General features: G+C 49.6%; 1 protein-coding gene across 3 annotated transcripts in view; it reads right to left on the bottom strand.

Moving 5' to 3' along the window:
• LOC138260777 (uncharacterized) overlaps positions 1-12,188 on the bottom strand; it is a 252,241-nt gene that overhangs the window by 222,787 nt on the left and 17,266 nt on the right. The gene's annotated exons all lie outside the window — the stretch shown is intronic.

The following is a 12,188-nucleotide window of genomic DNA, read 5'->3' as shown; positions in this document are numbered from 1 at the left end:
AAGGGGTGGGGAAGGTGAGGAAAAGAGGTCAAGTTTGGACAGGAAAAGTTTCTTAGGAACACTGGGACGGGTAGATGGAGGGGGTTTGGGAGTGAAGGAAGAGGTAGTGGTTGTAGGAGGTGTACGTCTGCTGAATTTGGGTGAAGGTGCATGGGCCTGAGGCTGTTGTGAGGTGGATGGCTGTTGGGTGGGTGTGTGGCTGCATTTGTGTACTTTGGGAGGTGGCCTCACAGACACACTGGGAGAGGGCACAGGGGATGTGTGAATGGTAGTGGGGGTGGTGAGTGCACGTGAGCAGGGTGTGGTGGTTGGTCTGCTGGTGATGGACGTAGTGGCTGAGGATGTAGTATATGCAGGTGTGAGTGGAGACGAGACAGGGAGGGAGACGAGGAGGAGGGAGACACAGTGGAGGCAGTGGATGTTGGTGTGTCTGCATGTGTGTGATGCTTGCGTGAGTGCCTGTGGGATGTGTGGTGCTTATGTTTGCCTGAGCTTCCCTTGTGTGTTGAGGTTTGTGCATGCTGGTCTGATGGTGTGCTTGGGATAGGCGGAAGTACAGGGGTTTGGGTCTGGGTGGAGGAAGTTGGAGGGGGGAGGCTAGAGACAGGGACAATGGCTGCCATCAGTGCTGAGGCCGGAGTCTGAAAAGTTCGCTGATGGGCTGCCTGACCAGACTGAATGCTCTCCAGGTATGCATTGGTTTCTTGCAACTGCCTCTCTACACCCTGGATGGCATTCAAAATGGTAAACTGCCCAACAGTGAGGGACCTGAGGAGGTCAAGGGCAGGGGCTGAGGTGCCTGGGGCAAAGGTGATGCCCACCGTCCTGGGTGAGCGGGCACAGGGCAAACGCTGAGGGGCTGCTGGGAGGGCGGTGCTGGTAGGGGGGGTGGCGGCTGTACCTGTAGATGCAGGGGCACAGAGGGGCCCACCACCGCAAGGGAGCTCCCATCAGAGGAGGAGTCCGTATCGCTGGTGTCAGCTCCTGTCCCCGACGCGGAGCTCCCCTCGCCCTCCATCCCACTGGTAAATTCTGTCTCCGTTGTGTCGCCCTCCAGGGCCATGTGGGATGCAACTCCCTCCTGCTCTGGTGCCACTGCTCCTCCGTCTGATGATGCTAATGCACACAAGAACAGGGAGACCACAAAAAGGGGGGAAGACAGAAGAAAGACATGTTGAGTGCATGCAATACCGCTACCGTTGACGGCACTACAGACACAGAAGCCCCCTGCACTACGCCGCGCACGTGGAGTTCCCTATTCAATCCCAGGGACATGGGTTACAAGGCTATGCCCGATTGCTGGACACATGGATGTCACAGGAGCCTGACTAGGTGTAGTTGGCACTGTACAAAGGTGGGGTGGGGTGCCACAGGGCCTGCCTTAAGAAGGGTCTTTGCCTGCTAAATTCACCCTGGCCTAGGGTAACCCACAGCCCACCTCCCCCACCCAGACACCTACAATGCGCGCTGAATCAGCAGAATGAGAGTGTACTCACCTCCTTGTGTCTGCTGTGATGCCCTCAAGCACACATCCAAGTACGGATATGCAATCACCAGGATCCAGAACATCGGGGGGTCATGGTACTACGGGCACCCCTCCCACGTTGGGAGGCCATCCCCAGCTGGGCCTCCGCCGTCTTCTTGCTCCAGCGGCGAATGTCCTCCCATCTTTTCCGGCAGTGGGTGCTCCGTCTGTGGTAGACCCCCAGGGTCCGGACTTCCTTGGCGATGGCACGCCAAATGTCCGTCTTCTGGTGGGCGCTGACCTACAGGAATAGTACAGGGGAAAAAGATAAGTTATTATCTTCCGCACCGTCACAGTCATAGGCCCGCATCCCTACCCTTGCCATGACGTACATGCACTCACCATTGTTTCATGCACGCCTCATTCTCACCCCCCTATCTTTCATCCACACCACTCCACACAGGCATTGCCCATACAGCATGCTCACAGTGTACTTACCCGTTTGTCTGGAGGACCGTAGATTAACGTGTACTGGGGGAGGACCCCATCCACGAGTTTCTCCAACTCCTCCGTGCTGAAGGCAGGGGCCCTTTCCCCAGACACACGAGCCATTGTCTCTTCCAGACTGAGGTCACAGTAGAACTTGCAGTGCAGGTCCTCTCCTGTCGAAGATCAGGCATCAAGTGATTGAACAGAGAGAAAATGGCGGTCACATCCGCGGCGGTGCGTACCGTCACCGCCGGCATACATCGTCATTGGCTCCTGGGACCCATAGGGTCCAATGTTAACCAATGCAGGATTGCGCTGCGGTCTGCGACCGCCTACCCCGACGGTGTACAATGCCAGCGCAGTTACCTCATATCTCCTTTTCCCACATTACAGGTCAGGCAGCCTCCATTACAGGGGGCCACATGGCATTAATTTTAAATGCGTCACACATATCGGGGCCTTGCCTAAATCCTCATACAGGCATATGTCGATTTGCTAATATTTCTGAGTATGCTGTGTTTACGTACCTCAGAGTTGGTTGACTCTCTGCTTGCTGTTCTCCTCCATAGACACCGTCCGCTGGGGCATGTGAGGAGATGGCGGCATCCTCCGGTGTACAGACCGCTGGTGGACCTGTCGACAAAGGAGGAGCGACATGCGATCATCACCTAGAAGACTTGATCGTGCCACAATCCAGGAACTGTGTGACCAGTTGGAGCCAGACCTGATGTCAGCTATCCGCCATACCACAGGAATCCCCCCTCAAGTGCAGGTTCTGTCAGTACTCCATTTCCTAGCAAGTGGGTCATTTCAAACTACAGTGGCCATTGCATCAAGGATGTCCCAGCCTATGTTTTCCAACGTGTTGTCCAGAGTGTTGTGTCTGCCCTGCTGAAACACATGCGGAGCTACATCGTTTTCCCTCAGGTGGAGGATTTGCCTACAGTGAAAGGTGATTTCTATGCCCTGGGACATATCCCCAACATCATAGGTGCCATTGATGGGACACATGTGGCCTTGGTCCCCCCTCGCAGGAGTGAGCAGGTGTACAGAATCCGGAAGAGTTACCATTCGATGAATGTGCAGATGGTGTGTTTGGCAGACCAGTACATCTCCCATGTGAACGCCAAATTCCCAGGCTCAGTGCATGACGCTTACATTTTGAGAAATAGGACATGGACCCAATACAGTGTGAATAGGGTTCTGGGTCTGGGGTTGTCCCTAAGGGTTAGTGTGTGTCTAACAGTTGTCCCTCAACATTTGCAGGTGACTCTGGCTACCCCAACCTGTCATGGATACTGATCCCAGTGAGGAATCCCAGGACAAGGGCAGAGGAACGCTACGAGGCCCATGGGAGAACTAGGAGGGTTAAAGAGAGGACCTTTGGCCTCCTGAAGGCCAGGTTCCTGTGCCTCCATATGACAGGTGGTTCGCTATGCTCCTCACCAAAGAAGGTGTGCCAGATCATCGTGGCCTGCTGTATGCTTCACAACTTGGCTTTGCAACGACAGGTGCCTCTTCTGCAGGAGGATGGTCCAGATGGAGGTCGTGAGGCAGCTGTGGAGCCTGTGGACAGTGAAGACAAGGAAGCTGAAGAAGAGGGCACAGACAACAGGAACACGGTGATCCTGCAATACTTCCACTGAGTCACAGGTAAGAAGACAACACAGCCTGCTACATCAGATTTAATTCTAATACCTCTCATCTGTCTATCATTTTCACCCAGTGTATGGTCAGTGAGTTGTCACTTTCCCTTACGATTTCACAGATGTGGGTCCCACTGTGTGACATCTGCTTTGTTTCCGCATGGACTAGTGCCGTGTGACATAGGTATGTTGACATTACATTGATATAGCATTTTGCCACTGTTATTGCAAATACACATTTTCGTAAGCACAGACTGGCTCCAGATTGTTTCTTGATTTAAGGGTGTTTATTTAGGTGCTAAATAGTGGAGGGGGTTGTAAAATGGTCAGGGCTGATGGTGGAGGAATGTCCATGGCAGAGTCCAGTCTATTAGTCTCACAGGTGCATTGTCCAAAGGGGCATAGGATGTGGAGATGGGGCATGTTGTTAGTTGTGGGGGAGGAGGTGGGGTCCGCCGCCAGTCCTCTGAACCGCAATGTGGTGTCCCCAGAACACGGAACGCACCTTCCCCCGTAGGTCGTTCCACCTCTTCCTGATGTCATCCCTAATTCTTGGGTGCTGTCCCACTGCGTTGACCCTGTCCACGATTCTGCGCCATAGCTCCATCTTCCTAGCTATGGTGGTGTGCTGCACCTGTGAACCAAATAGCTGTGGTTCTACCCGGATGATTTCCTCCACCATGACCCTGAGCTCCTCCTCAGAGAACCTGGGGTGTCTTTGCGGTGTAATGGGGTGGTGTGGGTGATGTGTGAGGGTGGTGTGTGTTGTGATGTGTGGGGTGATATTTAGAGGTGTTTAGTGTTTTGTGTGTGGATGTTGTGTGAGTGATGGTGTTGAGTGCCTGTGGATGCTAGTTTGTAGATGGTGGTGTCTCTCTCTGGCCCTCAGTCGCAATTGTTGTTGTAACAGTTTGTGGGTGATGTGGGTGTTTGTTTTATATTGTATTGGATGTGTGGGAGTGGTGTGTGTATGTGTATCAGGTGTGTGTATTTGGAATTGTCCAATGTGGTTGAGTTTTGTAAATGTGTGTGTATTTTGAGCGCAGCGTTGTGTACCGCCAATGGAATACCGTGGTTGAAAGACCACCACGTGGATTCGTGGGTCGTGACAGTGTGGGCGTATTACTGGTAGAGGTTTTGTTATCGCCAGTTTATCACTGACCTTTGGTGTAGCAGACTTGTGTTGGTGTTTGGATTTTGGCAGATTCCGAGCTGTGGGTCATAATGACTGTGGCGGAATTCCGCGGCGGTCATCTGCACGGCGGTAAGCGGCTTTTACCGCCAATGTTGTAATGACCCCCATTGTCTAGTTCACTGGAGACAAAACAAGAAGCAGACCTGAAAAAACATAGCCATGGGAGAATGGCATAGCTTTCAAATCCATAAAAGGTCTTTTATCTCTAGAAGGCTAGGCTGGGAAAGGTGAACATCCTCCACTCGGGCTCCATGACATACGGGGTGGAAAATGGGATCAAAGTACCACATTTTAAATGTGAGTTGCCTGAACAGACCAAGGCATTGATGAACCTCTTGTGAGTGTATAAGGGTGAAGTCAATGCCCTGCACCCAGTGCCTGTAGGACATTGCCTTAGGCTTTGCTTTCTAGGTACTGATGGCATGACTAGTTTGTGTAGGATATGGCAGCACACCATGTCCTATAGGCACCAGAGGCATTGATACTGGGCACAGGAAGGCTGGGACTGTGTGCATGGCATGGTTGTAGATCATGCTGCGTGAGATGCAAAGACATGGATACTCGAGACAAGGCTTAGTACCCATTGAGCATGGCTGTAAGTCATTCATTGCAGCTAAAGGAACATGACATGAACTAAGCTTACATATCTCCCTCACTACACTGATGAATACCTCACACAGATTTTCATAACCTATTTTGTGAGGTTGTGTTGGGAGTGCAGATTAATGTTTTACAGTCAATGACCTTTGATCAGTATAGGGAAAGGTGCGGAAGACATTGTGACTCGAAGGGTTAATTAGCTTGAGCAGTGTAGATGAGCGTGATGCCTGCTGAAACCCGAACAATGTGGAAAAAAGTTCACAATGTTATTTTCAAGCTTGTTTGTGTAGGAGACTCCGTCTCAACCTTGAGAACGAGAGTACAGGGAGAAGATAGAATGAAAACAATGGCTGGGGAAGGGCAGAGCAGCCAAGAGACACGCGCTGATAACATAGCTAGAAAATGCCAGAAAGGGATATAATCCAAGCTTCAAGTTATTTAAGCACTGAAGTGCGGCTGAGGGATTTGAAGCTCGCAGATGGGGTTGTGAAAGCTGCCATCTCTAGGTCCAGCGCTCCCTCCCTGCTTGCTGTTCAGAGACCGTGATGCTTAAGGGGGAGAGAGGTCCAAGCGGGCGGTAGAGGGCTTCTCAGCATTTCGTGGACTAAGTTAATTTCCACACAGGGATGAAAGGCCTTTGTTTCTCTGCTCTATTATTATGATTGATTATTATGATTGCACTGTGTTTATAATCTGAAGTATTCAGCTCGTTTATAGTTTGCTTTCTGAACATCGTAGTGTGAGCTTGCTGCCGTAATTGAAACATGCATTTTGGTATGCAGTTAATCAAAGCATATCTGAAGTATTCAGCTTGTTTATATTTTGCTTCCTCAACATCGTATTGTGACGCATTTTGGTATACAGTTAATCAAAGCTTATATCTGTCAATGAACTCTTTGCTCATATAATAAATATATATATATATATATATATATATATATATATATATATATATATATATATATATACAGGGAGTGCAGAATTATTAGGCAAATGAGTATTTTGACCACATCATCCTCTTTATGCATGTTGTCTTACTCCAAGCTGTATAGGCTCGAAAGCCTACTACCAATTAAGCATATTAGGTGATGTGCATCTCTGTAATGAGAAGGGGTGTGGTCTAATGACATCAACACCCTATATCAGGTGTGCATAATTATTAGGCAACTTCCTTTCCTTTGGCAAAATGGGTCAAAAGAAGGACTTGACAGGCTCAGAAAAGTCAAAAATAGTGAGATATCTTGCAGAGGGATGCAGCACTCTTAAAATTGCAAAGCTTCTGAAGCGTGATCATCGAACAATCAAGCGTTTCATTCAAAATAGTCAACAGGGTCGCAAGAAGCGTGTGGAAAAAACAAGGCGCAAAATAACTGCCCATGAACTGAGAAAAGTCAAGCGTGCAGCTGCCACGATGCCACCTGCCACCAGTTTGGCCATATTTCAGAGCTGCAACATCACTGGAGTGCCCAAAAGCACAAGGTGTGCAATACTCAGAGACATGGCCAAGGTAAGAAAGGCTGAAAGACGACCAACACTGAACAAGACACACAAGCTGAAACGTCAAGACTGGGCCAAGAAATATCTCAAGACTGATTTTTCTAAGGTTTTATGGACTGATGAAATGAGAGTGAGTCTTGATGGGCCAGATGGATGGGCCTGTGGCTGGATTGGTAAAGGGCAGAGAGCTCCAGTCCGACTCAGACGCCAGCAAGGTGGAGGTGGAGTACTGGTTTGGGCTGGTATCATCAAAGATGAGCTTGTGGGGCCTTTTCGGGTTGAGGATGGAGTCAAGCTCAACTCCCAGTCCTTCTGCCAGTTCCTGGAAGACACCTTCTTCAAGCAGTGGTACAGGAAGAAGTCTGCATCCTTCAAGAAAAATATGATTTTCATGCAGGACAATGCTCCATCACACGCGTCCAAGTACTCCACAGCGTGGCTGGCAAGAAAGGGTATAAAAGAAGGAAATCTAATGACATGGCCTCCTTGTTCACCTGATCTGAACCCCATTGAGAACCTGTGGTCCATCATCAAATGTGAGATTTACAAGGAGGGAAAACAGTACACCTCTCTGAACAGTGGCTGGGAGGCTGTGGTTGCTGCTGCACGCAATGTTGATTGTGAACAGATCAAAACACTGACAGAATCCATGGATGGCAGGCTTTTGAGTGTCCTTGCAAAGAAGGTGGCTATATTGGTCACTGATTTGTTTTTGTTTTGTTTTTGAATGTCAGAAATGTATATTTGTGAATGTTGAGATGTTATATTGGTTTCACTGGTAATAATAAATAATTGAAATGGGTATATATTTGTTTTTTGTTAAGTTGCCTAATAATTATACACAGTAATAGTCACCTGCACACACAGATATCCCCCTAACATAGCTAAAACTAAAAACAAACTAAAAACTACTTCCAAAAATATTCAGCTTTGATATTAATGAGTTTTTTGGGTTCATTGAGAACATGGTTGTTGTTCAATAATAAAATTAATCCTCAAAAATACAACTTGCCTAATAATTCTGCACTCCCTGTATATATATATATATATTTATATATATATATATATATATATATATAAATCTTCAACAGATGGACTGATGGCCATCTGACGGCTGCACCGATTCCGTTGGTCAGATCCCAGTTATTGAAACAAAATCATGCCCAGCAAGCTCAAATTCAGTTCATTAATTTATTTCTTATGCGGGTAACACAGAGTCCTGAAATGCTCTTTTTAGTGTACTCATATATAAATAGATGCTCCTCATTGCTATTTTTATTCTACCATTGTTGATGTGCTAAATGCATACATTTACCTGAAATTCTAGTAAAGCTAAATTGTATTCATAATTGGCGTGTGGTCCTTCATTGAGCGTCCTTATTGACTTATACCGAACAGGTGTCAACCAGTCACATGGATAAAACAACCTTGCTGTAAAACGTTGCACTAGAGTGGGATTTTATGAGACACGACGAGGAGAGGGTATAGTGTTGGCTTCGAATTCAGGGGAAGGCTGAGTGATCCCACGGAAGTGTTGATGTGGATTGGTTTTGGATAGTCAGAGTGCTGGGGTCATGTGTGAATGTCTCAATGGGGTACGTGGTGCAGGAGCTCAGTGTAAGATACTTTGACAAACTATGGCTATTGTCAACGGAGGTAATGTTATGGTATGACTTTGAAACTAACGTTAGTGATATGATATTCAGAACTCAATTAACTTTAATGATCGGTTGATTAAATTATAGCGCATAATCGATTGACAAACCACAACAGTTTGGAATTCTGTGTCAATGAAATTCAGTTCCTGAGCACTTTAAAGGTATGGTATGATGTATTGGGTAGCCTTCACAGCATTGCATAATAACTTGAAAGAATTGCGTACTAGGGTATATTATGGGGGTTATTCTAACTTTGGAGGAGTGTTAATCCGTCCCAAAAGTGACGGTAAAGTGACGGATATACCACCAGCCGTATTACGAGTTCCATAGGATATAATGGACTCGTAATACGGCTGGTGGTAAAGCCGTCACTTTTCCGTCACTTTTGGGACGGATTAACACCTCCTCCAAAGTTAGAATAACCCCCTATGTCCATTAACTTGAATTCAAATGTATGAAACATCAATATATTTTAATGCTGTGACATAATACAGAAGTGAACAATAGTGCTATGATATACTAATGGCAATACTGTGATGTACAAACCTCTGTTAAAATAGCATGAAACATATAGGGGGTCATTCCAATTCAGGCGGGCGGCGGTCGCCGCCCGCCTGGAGGAAACCGCCAAATGGCCGCTCCGCGGTCAAAAGACCGCGGAGGCCATTCTGACTTTCCCGCTGGGCCGGCGGGCGCCCACCAAGGGAGCGCCCGCCGGCCCAGCGGGAAAGGGCCTGCAACACGGAAGCCGGCTCCGAATGGAGCCGGCGGTGTTGTAGGTGTGCTACGGGTGCAGTAGCACCCGTCGCGCTTTTCACTGTCTGCTGAGCAGACAGTGAAAAGCAGGCTGCAGCCCTGTTAGAGGGCCCCTGCACTGCCCATGCCAGTGGCATGGGCAATGCAGGGGCCCCCAGGGGCCCCAGGACACCCGTTCCCGCCAGCCTGTTCCTGGCGGTAAAAACCGCCAGAAACAGGCTGGCGGGAAGGGGGTCGGAATCCCCATGGCGGATGGAGGATTCGCCCAGCTGGGGCTAATCCGGCGGGAAACCGCCGGACCCGGTTTTCTGACCGCGGCTGTGCAGGGAAGCACCGCCAGCCTGTTGGCGGTGCTTCTGTCATTTTAGCCCTGGCAGTCGCGGACCGCCAGGGTTAGAATGACCCCCATAATCTGTTTAGGAACTTTAAAATGATGGCATGAAACACTTTAATGTTGTAGTACAAATATGCCAGTGAACTTCAGTGCAATGGTCTCATGCACCTTAAAGCTATGCAATTTGTTAATTTAAGCAGTTTCATAATAAAGGCAAGATCTGTGGATGACAGAGAACTTTCACAAATCAACCATTTCATACAATAGAAAAACGTAATCCAATATCTCAAGAGAAATCTATTAATACAATACAGTATAATACTGATATAAGCATTTAATAAGCTATTGTATATATTGAGTAGAATGTACAGTTGTAAATCTTTAACCGTGGCGGTTGGTGTTAAAGCGGCGGTAATACCGCCAACAGGCCAGTGGTAAAAAAAATGGAATTATGACCGCGCGGAAACCGCCAACATAGACAGCTACTTTAACACTCCGACCGCCACGGCGGTACAAACAAACAGCATGGCGGTCACCGCCAACAGACAGGTGGAAGACAATGTACCGCCCACACCATTATGAGAGGCCAATCCGCCACCTTTTCCGGGGCGGATTCAATGCAAACAAAAACACAGCGGAAACTGGACTTGGAAGGGAAAACTCTCACCTCTACACACCCCACGAGGAACCAGGACGCCATGGAGCCGGAACTCCAAATTCTACCTGCGATTGTCTTCCTGCTCCTCTACCAGGAGCATGACCGACGGCGGCGACGGCCATGGTGAGTACTGCACTTACGACACAGGGGAGGGGGGGAGGGAAAAGAGAGTGACACACACATGCAACACGAAACACCCCCACCCTCACACACAACACACACACAAATACATGCTGAAACATTACGTTTACACCACCCAATCCCCCACTGGAAGAACGCAAGGACAAAAGGAAATGAGGTGAACGATTGTAATCAGGAAACATCCATTAGTCAAAAATATATATACACTATTAACCAATATGTACACCAAAAATTCAAGTCCAGGTACTGCACCTACATAGTTCGTGGACCACTGGGCCCAAAATGCATGGGCGAGGCCCACACTTAATACCCGATCCAAACGGAGAGAACACTGCAGGGGCATCAGATCAAACTAAAACAGGCACCTCAGGGGGAAAGGAAGGGGGGCACCTCAGCCGCATGAGTGCACGACGCCAGCTCTGTGAGGGGGCTCCATGCCCACTGCTTTATCCTGGGGAGTGCAAAACCACAGTCTCTCAAGTATCTCCAGTGGGTGGTTTGCCCACTGCTTTATCCTGGGGAGTGCAAAGCCACAGTCTCTCAAGTCTCTCCAGTGGGTGGTTTGCCCACTGCTTTATCCTGGGTGTGCAAAGCCACAGTCTCAAAAGTCTCTCCAGTGGGTGGTTTGCCCACTGCTTTATAGTGCAAAGCCACAGCCTCTCAAGTGGATAACTGTCTCCACCAGTTCTTGAGGGTGCTTTGTGCCTAGAGTGCTTCAGCCTGCCAAGGGCAGAGGTAGTGGATGACATTCTCCCCTGGTTCTGGATGGTGCTTTGTGCCCAGAGTGTTTCATCCTGCCAAGGACTGAGGTAGTGGATGTCATTCTCCACTGGTTCTGGAGGGGGCTTTGTGCCCAGAGTGCTTCATCCTGCTAAGGACTGAGGTAGTGGATGTCATTCTCCACTGGTTCCTGAGAGGGCTTTGTGCCCAGAGTGCTTCCTCCTGCCAAGGACAGAGGTAGTGGATGTCATTCTCCACTGGTTCTGGAGGGGGCTTTGTGCCCTGAGTGCTTCATCCTGCCAAGGACAGAGGTAGTGGATCTGACAGTCCACTGACGGTGGGGCAACATGGAAGCTGTCCAGGCCCCTGGGACTGACCACCAGCCTCGTATGACTGACCACCAGGGATGGCAGCCATGTCTGCGGTGGTGCCACTGGCACAGGATGTGGCGTGGCCGCTGGCGGTGCTGGCGGCGGCCTCAGTAGCAGCGGTGCTTGCTGCGCTCATTGGGCAGTGGTGCTGGTGGGGTGCTCACTGAGCGTGCTGCTGGCGGCGGTGTCCTTGGCGGCGGTGCTGGTGGGGGGCTCACTGAACGTGCTGCTGGCGGCGGTGTCCTGAGTGGCAGTGCCGGTGGCGGCAGTGCCGGTGGCGGTCTTGTCCGCCGTGCAGGTTGGCGGCGACTTCCCTTTCTTTCTCTGGCCCTACCCCACCTTGGATGGTGGCGCAGCTGTCTTGCCCCTCTCAACTGTTGTCCTGGCTGAGCCCTTGGTGGCAGGTGTTTTGGCCTTCGCCCTCCAGACTGTGGGCAACTTCTTTTGTTTTGGAGGTGGGGGAATGTCCTTGGACTGGCTCCTTGGGACACTGGCTGCCCGGCTGCTTGGCGCTCTCCAGAAGCCGGTTACTGCTGGCACCACTGTTCCCGGTGATGTGGTGGCTGAGGTGCTGGGTTGGGAGCTGGAAAGGCGGGCCCTAGGGGACGGAAGGGGTGGGGGAGGTGAAGGGAAGAGGTCAAGGTTTATCAGGAAACGT

Source organism: Pleurodeles waltl, chromosome 10 (assembly GCF_031143425.1).
Source record: "Pleurodeles waltl isolate 20211129_DDA chromosome 10, aPleWal1.hap1.20221129, whole genome shotgun sequence".
Taxonomy (NCBI): domain Eukaryota; kingdom Metazoa; phylum Chordata; class Amphibia; order Caudata; family Salamandridae; genus Pleurodeles; species Pleurodeles waltl.
The sequence above is the reverse complement of the archived record's forward strand: the minus strand, read 5'-3'. Positions and strand labels throughout refer to the sequence as shown.